The sequence below is a fragment of the Podarcis vaucheri genome, assembly GCF_965113315.1.
Source record: "Podarcis vaucheri genome assembly, chromosome: 7".
Taxonomy (NCBI): domain Eukaryota; kingdom Metazoa; phylum Chordata; class Lepidosauria; order Squamata; family Lacertidae; genus Podarcis; species Podarcis vaucheri.
In genome coordinates this window covers 36,072,076-36,090,330 of record NC_138765.1, presented here as the reverse complement: position 1 = coordinate 36,090,330, position 18,255 = coordinate 36,072,076, and the positions used below count along the sequence as shown (strand labels likewise).

The following is an 18,255-nucleotide window of genomic DNA, read 5'->3' as shown; positions in this document are numbered from 1 at the left end:
GCCAAGCAGAGTAGGGAGGGAGAGTTGTGTTTCCTGCAGGGTGCACCCCAGAATGGGCAGCAGCTGTGAGCACTGTAGTGTTTGGCATGGCAAGCCAAGAGGCTGTTTACTTAGCAGCTCTGCAAAATACCCGCTTTATCTGAGGTTGGCATCACCAGGGCGCTTTCGGTTCCCGACAACAAACTAGTCATTTATGTCCACTTACATAGTTTCCCGAAATTTGAGGCAACACAGTTTCAGAGACTAAGAATGAGCAGGTGACTCATGAGCTGAAGGCTGGCAACAGAGGTTATTTTCCTTAAGAAAAGGAAAAGGAGATAGAAGAGTGTATGTTGTACGTACAATTGGGTGCCCAGGGCTCAAATTTGACATATTTTGCCTCGAAGCTCTGTTCCAAAATCTCCAGTCTGTTAAAGCAAGTTACTTAGTGGCAAGAGGAATGCACTTGGTACATGTTTAAAAGAAAATTAACCTTAAGGAAACAAGCCCAGGGTTTAGCTCAGCTGAGTGCCAACCCAGATGAAGCATCAGAGGGGGCTCTTAATCAGGTGGGAGACCCAGGAGAGGCCTGAAGTGCAGATGGAAGATTGCAAGCAGAATGCCCAAGGACTGGATGAGCTGCAAAGGTGGGAAGCTTACACAGGGGTCTCCCAGCCAATCAGAAGGCCAGGCAGGGTTTCAGTTTGAGGAATAGATGAAGGCATGGCAGTGGGAAGGATCCACCACTCCCTGGGATGGCTGAAGTGAGGGCCACTCTTCAGTGTAGCATCTAGTGCAGGAGAATGAGCAATTTTAGGTACAAATTCTTCAAAAAAAAGTAAATGTTGGGCAACCAGGAGGAATGGCCAGTGAGAGGGTGAGTTTTGAGCAAGTGGGAAGCCCAACTGTGGCAGTTCACAGCTGAGTTGATGGAGTGGCCCTAATCCTGTCACTTAAAGTGGCCTTTGCTTGTGCCAAATGTCATATTTGAGGACACCGAAAACACTCTATCTGAATGGTATTATAACCAGGATTGCAGGACATGGGTTGGTGTAATATATAGACCAGTTTTCTTCCACTACTCCCCAAAGGAGCTAGAACAAGGGCTTGCCACCACCAGTGTGAGATGATATTCCTTCCAATGGCAGAAAGAGAAGCTTGTATCGGAGCTGCAACTTTCTTTCAGTGGTGTTGTGCTTCCTTATTTTCTGTGGATGAAATATGCTCCTTAAATGGACCATGCCAGACTGTAGGGCTCCAGGAACTTCCTGATATTGTTGCCTGGTGGTTGCTTAGCATCTAGCAAGGCTTGATCTGTGCCTGGTGGGCTTCAGTCAGTTTGGTGAGCAGGTTTAATCCAGGCACTTTGCCAGGCATGGCCTGGTTGGGCAGCTGCGGGGAGCAATTTTCTGCAGTGCACCCTAGGAAATTCTGTTGCATCGCTTGCAGAAATGCTAACTCTGGCTGTTGGGACAAGGCCACCTTCCTTTAACCACAATCTGCAAGAAGAGAAGAGGCTTTTCTTCTTAGGAAAGCAGGATTGTAAGGTGCCTGAGACCTGACATGAAATCAGTTTGAAGTCTGTCATGAGCAAAGCAGATAAAAGGAATTGCCCAGTGCAGTGCAGTTGGGTGGGATTAGCCTGGCAGCTTTTGTCTAGAGCACGTTTGGAGCTGAGGGTTTAGCCTTGTGTCACAGCTACCCCCTATGTCCACAGAAATGTAATTTCCTCCCCTCAAAGATTGGTGCAGGCAGAACTGCTGGATCTAGGCTGGAAGAGGTTGAATGGAGGAGGAAAGATAAAGTAAATCCCTTGTGTTTCATAAGTCCTAGCCGAGCGTGAGTGAAGGAGGGGCTTTAAAATAAATTATACAAATCCCGCTTCTTCCGTAGGAGGGTGTGTGCTTGTGCGAAGGTGCAGTGTTAAGTTCTGAATTAGCATAATCACAGAGAGCTCAGCACTGGGATAACTTTAATGCTCCTGGCTGTGGTTGCGGAGGAGCACCTCCCTGTGAAAAACTTTGTGCCTGTAAATCAGCCATGCCTTGCTCGGGTTGATGGGAGTTGTAGTCTTAAGACATCTAGTGGGTACCAGTTTGAGGAAGATTGCTGCAAAATCTCCATAACTATCCTTAAAAAGAAGAAGCAGATAAGATTGTAAGGTCACTGACAAAAAAAGCAAAAAAAAAAAAAAAGGTGATGTACATTTATGAACTGCCAAGAACCATAATGGCTCACTAGAACTTCCAAGTGCAGAGGCAGCCTACCAGTAATACCAGAAACCTGGGACACACTGTGAGGATCAGCCTATTTTCCTCCTGACCTGCTTGTGGCCTCCCAAGATGCCTCTGGTTGCTTATTGTTGGAAACAGCATGCTGGGCTGAGATGGACCTTTGGCCTGACTCAGCAGGTGTCTCCTTACATCATAGTTCTGTGTTAGCCAAAACTGCCCCCCCCCATCTTTCCCCAATAATCCCATCATGGTCAAGTCAAAGATCGCTGAATGGGCCTAGGAAATCAGGGGGTGTTGTTTGAATCAAAGCCTGCTTCCACTGCCATGGGCTTAGCCTTGGAGTGTGTGAATTAATGCTGGAAGATTCAGGACAGATCAAAGAAAGTACTTCATGCAGCATATACAGTGGTACCTCAGGTTACATACGCTTCAAGTTACATACGCTTCAGGTTACAGACTCCACTAACCAGAAATAGTGCTTCAGGTTAAGAACTTTGCTTCAGGATGAGAACAGAAATCGTGCTCTGCCGGTGCGGCAGCAGTGGGAGGCCCCATTAGCTAAAGTGGTGCTTCATGTTAAGAACAGTTTCACGTTAAGAACGGACCTCCGGAATGAATTAAGCATTTAACCCGAGCTACCACTGTAGTCAAATTATGGAACTTGCTCCCCCCGGAGGCAGTGATGGCCACCAATGTGGATGACTTTGAAAGAAGATTAGACTAATTCATGGAGGGGAGGGCTATCAGTGGCTACTAGCCACGATGCCTATGCTCTACCTCCACAGTTGGAAGCAGCCATGCTTCCATTGTGCCTGAGCTGTGCTTGAGGGTTTCTCACAGGAATCTGGTTGGCCACTATGAGAAAAGCTGGACTAGGTGAGCCTGATCTAGCAGGCTGGTCTTATGTTCTTTCATTCTAAAGAAGTGAACGTGTTACTGGGCACGTGCTGAGTGAATTCTCACCACTGAGCAGCCTCAAGCTGCTCACACACCAAGGTGGAATAGTGAAGAATGCCTTCTAGGCCAATATTGGGTCTGGGCCCCTCACATTTTAGAAATTAAGTCTTGAAGAAAGTGCTTTGCTTTGCTGCTTACTTCCAGCTGCTAAGTTGCATTACAAGGGACCTAAAAATACCCATCCAAATAGCCTCCTGATGTGGCTTGCCCGTGCAAGCAGTTTGTGCTGTTGCCTGGAGGAGCTGTTGTGCAGTTGTTTAGCAGATAGGGGTAAGGAGGGTGCTGAAGTCTGCCAATGGGCGGTGTGGAGGGGGGTGCACGAGGCAAGGCCCATAAGCAAAATACAGGCTGTGTTGTATACTTTTGCATGCCCAGCAAGCCCCATATATGGAGGTGCTCTGCCTTCTGAAAGAAAAATAGGGAGTTTTGCTGTAATCCTTGGTGCCGTTTAACCATCAACAGTCTTCTTATGCCTTGTTTGTGAAACACAACCCATAGTTTAAGACTTGAGCTTCAAGCTTTAATTGATTTAATCAGTAGATCAACTAAATCTTTTGCTGATGAATCCATGGGAACAGATTTTAATTAGCAGAGCTTAAAAAAACCACTTACCTATTTTCTGAGGCTATTTTGAGTACAGTGTGCCACTGTCATAAAAAATGAGAAAAAGAAAACATTGAAGGTGGTCTTTTCCTGTTAATAGTGTGCTTTAAAATGCCACTGCTGCTGTCTCAATACAGTACAAATATTTTAGACTTTGGGATCTCCTACCTGAAACCCTGGAGAGTCCCTGCCAGTCAGTGTAGACAGTACTGTGCTAGATGGGCCCAAGGGTCTGAGTCAGGAACATAGGAAGCAGCCTCATACCACCTGCCTTGTGAGTTATCAATTGCCATTCATTAATTGCTCGACAGCCCTACTTAAGATCAGTTTGTAGGATTAATTTGCTCAGTGGCTCACCAGAGCACAGTCCTGGAATCTGCTTGTAGCTACAAGCCACATTCCCCAAACATGTGGATTAACACTGTGCTTCTGAACATGTAGACTGCCTTCCATCCATGGCTGAGCTACTACAGCAAACCCTGCGATCAATTTAACAAGGCAGGGACCCAGGTGCAACAGTGGGCAAAGTCCCAGCTCCTCCTTTTAAAGAAATGCTTTGTGAAAAGCTGCTGGCTACAGAAGGAAACCAACTTTGGCTTAAAAGTGCCCCCACCTCCTAACCAAATTGTTGTCCTCCAGGCATTTTGGACTACCACTTCCAGCAGCCCCAGCATCACATGGCCATGCTGGTGGAGTTGTAGTCCAAAACATCTGGAAGGTGTCAGGTTGGGGCTGCTCGAAAGGATGAGCCTCTTGAGCTAACAAACCTTTGCTGTGCACGTGGGCTTGGGAGTTTGCTTGAATTTGCCTTGGGATTCTTTGCTCACCAGGCATACTGTAGTCCCACAAATAAACTGAAATTAGCAGACGTGCCTTTGGCTTGTTCTCCCTCTCTCTCACCCCCTTCCTTCTAAATTGTCGCTAGGGGATACAGAGTTCCATCATCAGGTAAATATAGTTCAGTGCCACAGCTGGCTGCTTGGCTGGTCTTTCTACATCACACTGCAAGAAATGCAAAAGGAACCATGGTCCCCATAGATCCCTCAGAAATCTTGTACTCCACCCATCTCCTACACCTGAGCCAATCTTCTGGGTGCTCAGAGCATCTTATTGGAAGGACCCCAGAACACTCAAAGTGCTGAAGACAGTCATAAGGAAGTAGCCATTATTCATTTAAAGGAGTGCCCTCTTGTTATGAACCCAAAAGGATCACTCCCCCACCAGGTAAAATGTCCCTCCAGGTTTTTGAAAAACATATATAGGAGCAGGGAGGCATTAGTTCCTACTCTCTCCAGGCAAGGAAGAGGCATTATCCAAGTTCGAGGACACATTTAAGCCAGGCAAAACTGCTCTAGGATAGTGGTTTTAGGCAGGACCAGTGAAAGGTGTGGCCTGTGGAGACTCCCAAGGACCAGAAAGGGAGGTCTGTAGTATTTAGACTCCAGGTTCCCTACCCCATCTTAAAGAATCAGCTGGGGAGGGAGAAGAGATATTTCAGATTCTTAGTTGCCAGAGCTGAAATTTTAGAGACCATTTCAAGGAAGTGGGTGGAGTGGAAGAAATGTTGCCATTCTTATACGTGGGCATCTTGTGTGAGTTGTTGCCACTTGGAATTTTTCCAAGACCGTCAAGCAGGCTTGAAGTAATGCCAGTTCAAAGCAAATATTTCAGCTTCAAGAGAGTCAGTTCGTGTGATGAAGGACAGACCAATTTCGATGTCAGTATCTTTATGTGCATATTTGATTTTAGTGGGGAAGGGGATAGGCCTACATTCCCTCTTCCAAGGAGGAGGGGAATGAATGTATATTGGCACTCCTTTTGTTGGCATGTGACCTGATGAGGAAATAGCCAAAGAATTCCTGGCTGCAAACTCAACACATCGTCCTTTTATAAGTGAGGGGGGAAACCTCACATGGAATTCCTGATTCTTCCTGCAGGAAGCTGGGAGAGCCGTTAAAAAAGAAAAACTCGCCCTGCGCAATTGAAGGCAGTTTGAACAGCGAAGGCGCCGGTGGCACATGAAGGGCCTGCTTTGGTGAAACTACTGGCCAGATTATTGTTGCAGCTGCATCCAATTATTACAGCTAGCCTAGACGTTCTTCTGTGACTGTAATGTCTGGCTGTCTGCTGCGCTCCTGAGCCAAGCAAGGGAAAGGCCAGGAAGGGGGTCTCTGTGTGCACACAAAACAGTATATTGACTGGTGGTGCTCTGGGAAGAGAGGAGGCTGGGCAGTCTCTCTAACCCGGTATGCAGCTGTTGCTATAGGGCTTTTTAGTGGTGAAATTTCCTGTTTGGTATAAATGATGCAATGAATGTTGGTTAATGAGATGAATGCTCTGTGGCACCAGAATCCAAGCAGATAATCTGGATCAACTTTACTTGGCCCATCCCTTAACTGTTTGCCAAGTTTTCTCCCTCGCCTTGGGGGAGGAAATCATATTTAAAGTTTGATTTGATTGACAAGAATTGCTCCTCCCCCAGAATTGCCTTGCTGGATTGTGCACTTGCTCTATGCAGCATACCTGTGGCCTGGGTTGCTTCGGTTGATTGTGGGAGGAAGCTCCTAGGAGGGTAATTTCTTGGGTAGGAGTGTGAGCTACCTTTGCATGGAAAGTGAATTGCACTCGCCCACTTCTCCCCCCACCCATACAATCCGGGTTCAGTTGTTGCTTTTACCGGTAATCACAACCTTGCAGGTTTTGTGGGGAGAAGATGTGTGAACGTGCTGTTGCAGATGAGGCAACTGCTTTTTGCTCTTTGGCCATGCTTTCCAGATCGTATAATGAGGAAATCTGTGCTTTGTCAAGTGTTCACTGTGGGTTCCTCAAGTCAAGGTTGACAATCTTCCTTGAAAGAGTGTTTGCCCCAAGACTACCAGCAACTTCCTTCACCAGCCACAGAGTGTTGCAGGCTGTGCTTTTGGTTTCCAGGGAGAAGCCCAGAACACCTGGTATGAGCTGAGAATGATGCCCTCCTACATGACAAGGTGGGCAAAGTTCAATGTAGAAAAGCTTGAAAACTGTGTAACTACAAGGAGTTGGGACTATTGAGCATTAAGGATTCAGGGCCTCATTGAGGCAAACGCCTGTGCAATGTTTCTCCTGCCAGCTCCTGCAGTGTTGCTAGAGCTTAGAAACCTTCACCTTTGCTTGCTCTTGGTGCTTTGTTTCTGCAAATAGTCATGTTGCAGGGAAGCCAGATTGGCAGCAAATTCCACTGTCGAACAGCTCTTACTGTCAGGAAGTTCTTCCTAATGTTTAGGTGGAATCTTCTTTCTTGTAGTTTGGATCCATTGCTCCGTGTCCGCTTCTCTGGAGCAGCAGAAAACAACCTTTCTCCCTCCTCTATGTGACATCCTTTTATATATTTGAACATGGCTATCATATCACCCCTTAACCTCCTCTTCTCCAGGCTAAACATGCCCAGCTCCCTTAGCCGTTCCTCATAAGGCATCGTTTCCAGGCCTTTGACCATTTTGGTTGCCCTCCTCTGGACACGTTCCAGTTTGTCAGTGTCCTTCTTGAACTGTGGTGCCCAGAACTGGACACAGTACTCCAGGTGAGGTCTGACCAGAGCAGAATACAGTGGCACTATTACTTCCCTTGATCTAGATGCTATACTCCTATTGATGCAGCCCAGAATTGCATTGGCTTTTTTAGCTGCCGCGTCACACTGTTGGCTCATGTCAAGTTTGTGGTCAACCAAGACTCCTAGATCCTTTTCACATGTACTGCTCTCAAGCCAGGTGTCCCCCATCTTGTATTTGTGCCTCTCATTTTTTTTGCCCAAGTGCAATACTTTACATTTCTCCCTGTTAACCGTTCATCTTGTTTGTTTTGGCCCAGTTCGCTAATCTGTCAAGGTCGTTTTGAAGTGTGATCCTGTCCTCAGTACCATGTGGGCTGGTTGTGGGTGTGATGTTGTGTGAGAAAGGCCCCCAAAAGAGGAACTCTTTTATTCTTCGTTTCACAGTGCTTAATCCTATCATGTAGTTAGAAGCAGGTTATGTTGGGTCTTTGCTATGGCCTTCCTATGGTGGTGTGTTGCAAGGGAAATGTCGGGCAAACGCCTTTGAAATCCAACTATGAAACTTTAGCCCCATTTGAAATATCCTAGCATACCTTTGTGCAGATATTTCCACATAAAGACACATCTTGACCCTGTCCTGCTGTTTTCTCACACGTGCACACCTGTGCTTTAAAAAAAATAAATGGAAGTGAGGATGCTTTCATACAGTGTTGTCAAAGCTGTAAGGCTGTAAATGACCTGCAACTCCTTAGCCAATTGCTGGATAGCAAATAAGAGCTAAGGAAGAGGGATTTACTCTGCACAGGTACCTCCCCTGCTCCATCAAATTAATAAGCTCATCTGCAAGTTATTTCCCCTGCCCTCTCCTGGAAAAACCCAACGTCAGCAATTTATAATAGTGGTTTTGTATGCCTAGGAGGAAGACAGTGGTGAGGCACTATCATTTCCTCCCCCTAGTGAAAATTGCAGCTTTGTGAGGATTGTTTGCTCTGCACTCTGCACATGTTCAAGCGGCGCGTTCTCACGCTCCAACTAAACGTCTCTACTATCTTTGCGGCACCAGTGTGCTACTCGAGGCAGAACCTTATACCGGTATTTCTCTGGTTTGGGGGACGGTTGTTTGCAGGAGAGATACGCTGGCAGTCGTGCGGGCGGTTGCTGATCGCAAGGCGTCTCTCCCGCCCCTCAAAAAAAGTCTTGGCCTCCGCGAACCGGAGTCAGCGGAGAGGCGCGCTGGAGGGAAGCAGGGCGCCGCTGCTCTTTGTCAAGGGATTTGCGCTGCGACCCCCGCCCCAGGCGAAGGGGGCAGAGGAGGAGGGGGAGACCCAGACAAGGCGCGGGAGGGGTTGTTTCTCCCCTTGAACCAGCAATATTCCTTTTCTCCCCCGCGGACCAGGCTCAGCGCCCAGACGCCTTTTCCGCTGCTGAGCGGCCGGGTCCTTGACTGGCGGGGCTCGATTTCCGCGCCTCGATCCGCCCGTGGCCGTTGGCTTCGCCGAGCCCGCCTGGGGCTCACTAAGGCCGCCCCCATCCTACCTCCTCCCCGCTCCGCCTCGCCTTGCCTGCTGGTCCCCGCCTCCTTCCTCCCTCCCCTCTCTCCCTCCCCGCCACTCGGCGCGTCCCCTCCCCTCGGAGTTGGCAGCTCGGTGGCCCAGCCGGAATCTCGCAGCCGTTGGCGCTGAGGGCCGGAGCTCTCCTGCCGGAGTTGGGCTTCCCGGGCGGGGGGCGGGCTGCTGCTGGGTCTCGCCCCGCCGGCCTCCTCCAAGGGCGAGCAAAAGGAGCGGCCTGCCAGCCAGCCAGCCGTCGCGCGCTCTGCATCCCTCCATCCGAGCGAGCCTCGCCGCGCAGCCTTTTGTTCCCCCGGCAAGAAGTTTGTGCGCGGAGAAGGGCCGTGACAGCTGCAGCCCCGTTCGGGAGCACAGAAGAGGGGGCGGCGGCGGCGGCTCCTGCTGCTCGCTTGACATGCAGCCCACGGCTCGGCTCGGCGGGGACGGCTGCCGGGGGAGGCGGGCCCCGCTCTTGCCGCCGCCGCCGCCGCGACGCACAAAAGGCTCCAACTAAACTTCCCTCCTGGAGAGCGAGCAAGCGGGGAGAGCTACGTCTGCGCGGCCCGAGCATGGTAGGAGCCGAGAGCAGCCCGGCGAGGACAGCGGCAGCCGGCTGTCCCGGCCCGTTCCCTGCGGGGGTGCCTCTGCTTCTGTCCGCCGGCTGCCGCCGCCCTTGAGCGAGGGAGAAACGCCGAGCAGACTTCGCCACGAGATCACCGGTCGCTTCCTGACTGCACGGGGAGATCTGCCCGCCTACCTTCCAGGGCCTTTGCTAGCGGCGCTGAACCAGTTATCCCGCCCGCTGGCCGAGGATGCTGGGCAGATTGGAGGCGCCCGACGTCGCCCGGCATGAAGAACTTCCTGCGCTGGGATCGCGAGGGATCTCCGCCGCCAGGCGCAGTCCGAGCCAGCCGCGCCGCGCCGAGGGGCCGGCGAAGCAGCCTCTGCAAAGCGCAGTTCTGCCCGGGCATGGAGGCGCGCGGGAGGCCGGGCCTTTGTTCCGCCAGGAGAGCGCGCTCTGCGGCCGCCTTCCCGAGAGCTGGCCTTTTCCTCGCCGCCGCCGCTGCTGAGCTTCCGACCGGGGCGCCCTCTGGAAGAGGCTTTGTCGGAGCGGGCTGGAAGACTTGCCTTAAGGAGAACAGCCCTACCGAGCAACCGGAGGAGGCGGAGGGCTTGCAAATAGCGATCGGCAAAAACGGCTTTATGTGTTGGCCTTGGACTGCTAGCGTTTCCGCAGGAGCCATGGAATGCCTTGCCTCTTTCAAGGACTTCCACGGTGGAAGATGACTTCTCTCTGGAAAGCTCTGTAACTTCTGTGGAATACAAAATTGTGGCCTCCCAAGTCGTTATTAGGGATTTTCAAAAGACACCCTGCTCCACCGTAATCTATTTCTTTTTGCTTTGAATGGAGAGCTTGTGAGGCAGGGGAGGTTTTTTTTTTTCCTTCTTGTTGTGGGGCTCTTCTTTGCGGGTCCCCCCATTCTATTCTGTTCTGTTTTCTTTTATTGTTTTGAAAAGTATGGGCAAGCCACTCAGCAGGCCTGACTGTTTAAGGCAGAGTCCTGCTTGCTTGGGGAAAGGAGAGGATGAGGATGGGTATATAGAAGACTGTTACGTCCCTCAGAGGTCCATCTACGACACCATGAGGATAAATGAGCAAATTGATCAGGGGTCCAAGACTAGCCAGCCTTCCAAGAGTACCCTTGAAAAAGGGGATGGCAGCACAATCTCTAGCAATGGGACTTTAGGGGCACCCAGTGTCTTTGAATCAAAGGCACCCGAGAGCAAAAAGTTAGACGAGAGGGTCATTTTTGATGCCTTGAAACTTAGCAGTGATGTCTCCAAGTCAGCACCGGCACCCCCAAGGCGGCGGCCAAACCCGGAGAAGAAGGAGAATGTCAACAGGCGGTCATGGAAGTCCTTTATGCCACCCAATTTCCCCGAGTTTGCTGAGAGAATTGAGGCCTCCTTGAGTGAAGTCTCAGAAGCTGGAGTTTCTAACCCATCCTTGCAAGAGAAGCAGGAGTCCACTGCCATGTTGGCAGAGAGCCCTAGGCAGTCCGACCAGGGGGAATGCATGTCAGAGCCGTTGACCCTGGAGCACATTCCCAAACTGTCTGGAGTTCCAGAAATTCAGGAAGTGAAGCAGCTAAGCGAAGCCTTCTGTGAGTTGTCTCAGGATGAGTGCCAGCCTCTTCTGGGACCAGAGGACATGGTAATTGACCTGACCGGCGGCAGGCGGCGGGACCACAGGCTCTCGAGCGCCACGTGGCCAAGGGTGATGAAAAATGCCATCAGAGCAGGCCTTGGCAGTGGGCATCATGACACCTTGGAGGCAGACAACACAGACTGTGTCATAGAAACAGTGCCACTGTCTCCTTGCCTGAGTGAAGAGCTCCTGGACCCAGGGATGAGCATTCTCATCGCCCCCAACCTCCGGGAAAAGACTGAGTCGGAGCTGAGGTTTGAGGAGGATGAGCGATTGATCATGATGGAGGCTGGGGAGGAGTGGGAGGAAGGCTTGCTGTCAGGGAAGGCTGCTGAGAAAAGAAGTTGTTACTTGACAGATATTTCTGAAGAAAAGGAACAATTAAGTGTTCCAGCCGTGACACTTACGGAAGCTGTAGAGAGTTTTGCTGGTGTCCAAGGGACCTCTAACCACCCATCTCACTGGCAAGAGCTGTGGGATGACTCACAGCTGCGAGCTGTCAACTCTGCTCTCGTTCCCCAGGAAACGCACCAAGACTTAAACGCTACTCTTGAGGAGGAGGTGGAGGAGGCTGGTGCCTGCAATGCTGAAGCTGTAGCAGCCGAAATTGAAGAGGAGGAATTTGCTTCTGGCCTAGAAGCCTGTGCCATCTCCCTTGCCCCAGAGCAGTTCTCTGACACGGATTCTGTGCAGATGTTCCTTGAACTAGAAAAGCTTTGCATGCTCGAAGAAGGAGGGGATGGAGTGGCTCCAGGTGATCTGGAGGTACAGAATGCTAATCAGTGTTCAGAAGGGCTGGACATGCAGAAGGACTTGGCGGGAGCCTCCCAGCCCTTGACTCACCTTGAAGTCAGCATGGCAGACTCTGCTGTGGTCTCAGATCTGGAGGACTTTGATGCCACATGTGGTTCTCAAGCAGTAAGTACAGCAGAAGCTACCCTTTCAGAGTGCTACTCTGAACGGGAAACTTCTGGTGACTCTGAAAAGGTGACGTCTTCCAGTCCTCCGCTTGAAAAAGATGCTGTATCCCAACAATCACTCTCATCCTTAGTTAGTCAGATAGAGGAGTATGGGGCAGAACTGTTGGCAGGTCATGACCCTGCAGAAAGCCAGAGGGTCAAAGGATTGTTGGACTTTGCCATGGGTGAACCTGTGGCTTCAGTTGATTTCCCTTGCTGTAGAGAACCACCTCCTTGCATCCATGTTCTTGCCATAGGCAGAGAAACTGAGCAGCAGCAAATGCAGCCTGTCATTTGCTATGGAGCAAAGGAGGCATCCCCGAGCCATGATGAACTTGCCACAACTGCTGAGGAGCTGGACTCCCAACCAGATTTTGACTTGGCAAAAGAGATGATGAGTGCTATGGGGAAAGAGCTGCAGGCTTGCGATGAGCTCAACCCATCAGAAAGGACTGACTTCTCCAACTGGGATGTCCCAGAGCTGGTTTCTGAGGATGAAGTTGCAGAACTGGATAAAGAAAACCTCCTTTGTGGGGGCCACGTTAGTGACATAGAGGATGTAGATAGTTCCTGGGTGCCTTCACAAAGTGAGTTTGCATTGCGGGACTCTGAGGAGCCTCTAAAACATGTAGGCTCCTCTGAGAACTTGAAGGCTGTGTGTCAACCTGAGGCTTTAACAAGGCTGCTGTGTGATGGAGAAGTGTCAGCGAGTGCAGCCCTTCTCCAGGAGGAAACACCAGAGGTAGTTGAGCAGGGAGCAGCTGCAGCAGCCAAAGGCAGCCCAGTGGAAGAGAAGAGATATTGCTTGGAACCTGGAGACTTGGAGTTCCTTTTTGGGCAGAGCAGGGACAGTGAGATAACAAAGGATGAGGAATGTAGTGCCAAGTTTGTGTGTACCAACTCACAAGCTTTTGTTGAAGATTTGTTTGCTGCACAGCCCAGTTCAGAAGACTTGGCCTCTTCTTTTGGAGAGGAATCTGCTTCTGTCAGTCCCCTCCCTAGTGACAAGACTCTTGATGCCCCTCCAGATAGCCCAGAGGAGCTTGTTGACCCCTTTCCTTCTACTGGAGTGGGGCCTTCCATCACTGATGGTCCAGCAGCTGTAACATGCTCCACCCTGCCTTTGCCATCCTCACTTGCTTCAACCCCAGAGGCAGAGGGGCCTATTGTGGATGCTGCCTGCATGTCCAGGTATAAAGAAGTTTGTGGTCAAGATGGTCTTCCAGGAGTCACTTCGGAGCCCAAAGCAGAGGACCTGATACCATTCTTACCAAATGCAGAGGAGATGTCCTCTGCTTCTGTGCCATTCTCCTTGGAAAATATGCCTCTAAGTAGAGAGGAACGGCCTGCTCTGGAAGAGCTGGCCAATGCCACAATGCCCACCTCCACCAAGGAGCCTGTTCAGGTGGCCCAAGCGATTAAAGGCCTTGCCATCTCTATGCCATTGGGTGCAGATGGTGTGCCAGAGCCACCAGAAGTTGGTTTCTCTCTGGCACCTGGAGCAGTGTGGGATACAGTTTGCAGTACAGCACAGCTGCCCTCTTCTGCAGCACCTGCAAGTGGAGAGGAGGAGCTGACCTCTGCTGTGCCAAACTCAGAAAGTACCTCCTTTTCTTCCCTCGTTGCTGAAGGGCCTCCTGCTGAAACGGATGGATTGGTTCCAGATAATGAGGTATTTGTTTCCCCTGGTCCCCACACGCTGCCATATCAGACATAAAATTACTTTTTTTGTAGGAAGGGAGTTGGGGAGGAAGTGAGGAGTTAATCCATAGTTGACTGACTGATGTAATTTGGAGTACAAAGCATGCCTGACTTTTCCCCCTTTTGTTAAAATTTGGCTTCTCCTTCCCTTTGAAAGGGGGTTACATTTTGTAGGCAGATTTAATGGTCTTGATAGAAACAGTGTTGGGTTGGTGGGTTTCTTTTTCTTTTCAGGTGTGGGGAGGGTTTCAAACAAGAACAAACCTGTCATTATCTTGCTTACGTAAAAATATTCTTGCCACCACCAGTGTCTTGAACTGACTTATTCAAGTAGCATTATGTTCATGCACTCAGAAGCAAATTATACATTTTCTTCTGAAAGATTGTGATTAAGTGTGGGTAGCTGCAGAGCTCATAGATGGGAAAATGTGTTGCTAAGAGGGAAATGGTATAAGGCAAATTCCGGCTAACAACATTACATAAGTGATAAAAACCAACCAACTGCCTAGTCAAGGCTCTTTCGAATCCGTAGAGAAGAAAAGAAGTTGCTGAAAACTTTTTATTTAAATCTCCAAGTAAAGAAAGGGTTTGGAAAAGAGAAGCTTTTGTGCCAAGTCTGTTTGCAGCACCAAACGTCTATAAAAGGGCATTGTTTTCTTTTGGATACTGATTTTGACAGTTGTCAACCAAGCTAAGCTAGTTTTTTGTACTTTTTAAACTGTCATGACGTTGGTTTTTCCCCCCTACCCCCCTGCCTAGGAACTTGGCTTGGTTGCAATTTCTCACGCTTCAGACAGTTGCACATTTCAAAAACAAGAAAAGCAGAAGTAGCCAGAGGCTTGAGAAGGGCTATGATGTAGTGTTCAATTCACATGTGGAAAACAGTCTCCAACTGTGGGCAAAAGGCTGAGTTTTTCTCAGTGAAAAATTGCAGCACCCACAGCCAAGACTGTACAGTTCAGACCTGTAATTAGGAAGAAAGGGGGGGGAGCAGGGGATGCCAAGCTAAGCCAAACTGACATGAATTATCGCTCTGGGTTTATTACAGTCTGTCCAGCTGAGTCTGAGGAGAGAGAGATATCTGAGGAGAGAGAGCTATTTGATAGGAAACATTCTCAGTTCTATGGTGCCCAGAGTGGGAGATATTTGCTCAACACGCCAGGGTCAAAACAGCCAGGGAAGTATATGGAAGGTGTTCTTAGCTGTTGCCATGGTTGATTCTACAGGGGAGAAGAGAAGCTATGAGAGGTCATTGCCAAACGAAATGTTGTGCTGCTGGGTATGAGATAGGACCTCCCACTTTTTAATATGGTGCAAAGCAGCTGTGAGCCCCCAAACTGGATTGTTGGAACTGCACTAGGGAGAGAGTGTTTAGCCGCCACCACTCACTTACCCTCTCTTGTTTTCCTGATCTAATCCTCCATTCTCACTTTAGCCATGATGGGGGAACGGGCAAGTACATTAGGCAAGAAGCCATGACTTCTCCTGGCTTTCTGATTGGTGTGTCTGCATGATACATTTATTGCAAGTGTGTGTGTGTGTGTGTGTTGCATTTGCACTTGGATAAAATATAAACCAGCTGTTAGGTAGGAGAAAGAGGTCAGCAGGTTTACCATGAAGAATGGGAACAGGATACTAGAAATGGGTCTTGAGAGAAGCATCTTGTAAATGAGAGCCTGGTAGCATCATTAGGAGGGCAGGGAAGCAGAGAATAACAAACAGATGAATTCTGTGTATTTTCTGGGCAATTCTGCAGGACTTGCTTCCAAATTCATTCATTCATTCATTCATTCATTCATTCATTCCATTTATAGCCCACCTTTCTCCAGGAAGCTCAATACGGCCTACAAGCTTCTCCCCATTTCTTAATCACAATAATCCTGTGAGGTAGGTTAGGCTGAGAGTGAGTGGCTGGCCCAAGACCACACCCAGTGAGCATCATGGCTGAGCGGGGATTTGAAGCCTGATCTCCCAGCACTCTAACCACTACACCACACTGACTCCTGTGAATAGGAACACCGACTGGCATTCTCCACCCCAAACACACGCACATTTAGTTTCTCTATTGGGCGAACTCAAATGTCACAAAATGGTACAGAAGCTTTTAAGTTCACAAAAACTTTTCATTGGTCTAGATGGGAAGAAGGTACTTTTGTCAAGCCATCCATTTCTGCATCTGGTAAGAGTCTTAAGATGAAGAGTGGGAAGAGGTAGACCCCCCCTCCCCTCCCCTTACATATTTACTGTCTAAAAATGGCCCTTCCCAGTGTAGCACCATCCAGATTTTTTGAACTACAGTATGGCTGTGCTGACTGGGGCTGACGGGAGTTGTAGGTCCGTGTGTCCTGAAGGCGCCATGTTGGGGAAGGCTGGTGTGAGGAAAAGGGCCGCATGCTGGCCCTCCTATTGCAAGGCAGTTAGTGTCTGCCCTCCCTTTTCTTTTGCCCTCCAGTCTTTCCTCCTCCTGCTGCTTTTGCTTCTCTGAATCAGGGAAAGGTTTGTGCCTTTGTCCAAGTGAGAGCTAGCCAGCCAGCGCTCTGGCATCCTCTCCGCGTTCTGTATTTGAAGCTCTAAGCTATGCTTCCAAGTATTTTCTGCCGAGGCGGTTGTTAAGGCTGGGTTTTGCGTTTTTAAGCCTCCCCCACTAAACCTGTCTCTGGTTTCTGGATCATTCCCACCCAAATATGGCAGCTGTTCCTGATTGCGGGTGGGGGTGGGGATTTTGCTTGAACAGAGCGAAATGCTTTGGAGTCCTCTCCTGTGTTCGTTTTAAAAATAAGTTTTGTATTTGAGGTTATGGCCAGAGCGTGTAGGAAGAGGTGGCGGCATGTCCCTTCAGAGAGCTTGCATGCCTGGCTTATCGGTCTGGGGTGTGTGTGTGTGTGTGTGTGTCTGGCTGCTGTTGCATGTAGGAGGGCCCTTTCCATTTATATCTATCTATAAAATATATAATATAAAATAAGCAGTCCCAGCAGAAGGGCTGGGTGAGTCGTTTGCTGTTATGTTGCCATCAATCCTTCTTATGGCAGAACGGCTCTATAGCTCTGGACAGCATCTTCATTTAATATCCTGGCATGTTCCCATTTCTGGAGACAAGTTGCTGAACGTTGCAAGGGAGGAAAACATTTTCCCCTGACTTTTCCAAGCTTAGATCCTTTCTGTCTTGCATCGCAGCTGTCTCGCTCAGGGCCCTCTGTAAACCATAGGGAAGTTTGGGCACAGTTTTTTTTGGAAGTGGCTGCTAAATCTTTAGCTGGCTGCAAAGCTTTAGAAATGTGATGCTGTTCCTCATTTTCTTATGAACAGAGCAATTTGTTGCTTCAGTTTGGTGGTTTTTGCTGCTGATTTACTTTTCATGTGCCACTTTCTCCCTGGGAGCAAAGGGCTCCTTAAAGATCACCAAAAACTACCTTGCCAGGTGTTTTGGACTACAACTCCCATCATCCCTCACCATTGTCTGTGTTGGCAGAAGTGGGGGTCCGGAGCACCTGGGGAGGCTGTGAATGAGTGTGCTTTTTCTTTCTCCCACTCCTGCTGCTGACATTTATCATGACACCCCTATGAGGTAGGGCAGACTGATAAATAGTGGTGATTCAGAGCTATTGGATGAATAAGAGACTTGGTATTGGGAGTTTTGTGTTCTAGCAATTACTCAGCAGCTTAAAAAACCCCCAGCAACCAGGTACTAAGAAATTGGGGGGGGGGGCATGTTGCGTAATGCACTGCTTGAAATTTGAGTGTTTTTTCAGCTCTGGACCTTAATACATTCGGTCATAGTTAAATGCCCTGTGGGATTTAATCACACATCTATATTTTTTTTGTTTTGTTATAAAAGAAAAGTCTGTAGTTGGAAGTAATTGTGTTTAAATGCCACAGCAGATGAATTCTACCACTTACACCTGAACAAATCATGCATTTTAATATGATATTTACAGAATTGCTGTGTGTTGACTTGATCTTTTGGAAAGGCACCTGATAAATCTTGTTAATAAAAAAAAGGGTTCTCCCAATGAAGCATGAGAAAGAGGCTCTTCTGGGTGGCGTATCTTGGCAGGATCCCAGCAAGAGAAAGCTCTCTGTTATAACTGAACCAATGTCTGTAGCTTTTGAGTAACACAAACCTCCTTGCCCTAGACCAGATGTGCAGAACCTCAGGTTGTTGCCGAACTACAACTCCCACCATCCTTGGTCTTCAGCCATGCTTTCTGGAGCTGATGGGAGTTGCAGTTTGGCAACATCTGGAGGGCCAAAGGTTCCGTGCACCTGGTCTCAGTGATACACCAATAGATGTTGGCTCAATAAGAAGAAGCATTAAAGACAACTTTTTGTTTTAAAATGGAGGTCCAAAGGAGGACTGCCAGGATGTAGGAAGATGCCTAATCTTAAATCAGACTATTGGTCCATATAGCTCAGGAGTATCTACATGACTGACAGCAGGTCTCTGGGGATTCTTTCCCACCTCTACCTGGATACAGTGATGTATTTATTCTGTCTTCTGTCCCAAGCAGAAAAGGTTTGCTGCCTCTGAAATAAGGTG

At 49.1% G+C, this 18,255-nt stretch overlaps 1 protein-coding gene and 1 long non-coding RNA gene across 19 annotated transcripts in view; one reads left to right on the top strand and one right to left on the bottom strand.

The window, feature by feature from the left end:
* Positions 1-18,255, top strand: part of MACF1 (microtubule actin crosslinking factor 1) — a 301,663-nt gene that overhangs the window by 231,018 nt on the left and 52,390 nt on the right. The window lies entirely within an intron of this gene.
* Positions 1,935-10,291, bottom strand: LOC309536005. 2 transcript variants are annotated; one of them, XR_014221479.1, is made up of 4 exons: positions 8,839-8,855; positions 7,896-7,964; positions 3,783-3,817; positions 1,935-2,110 (listed from the first exon to the last, which is right to left on the bottom strand). It is a non-coding gene; the product is annotated as an uncharacterized lncRNA (long non-coding RNA). The 2 variants fall into 2 exon arrangements; XR_014221478.1 differs by having other exon boundaries at positions 7,896-10,291.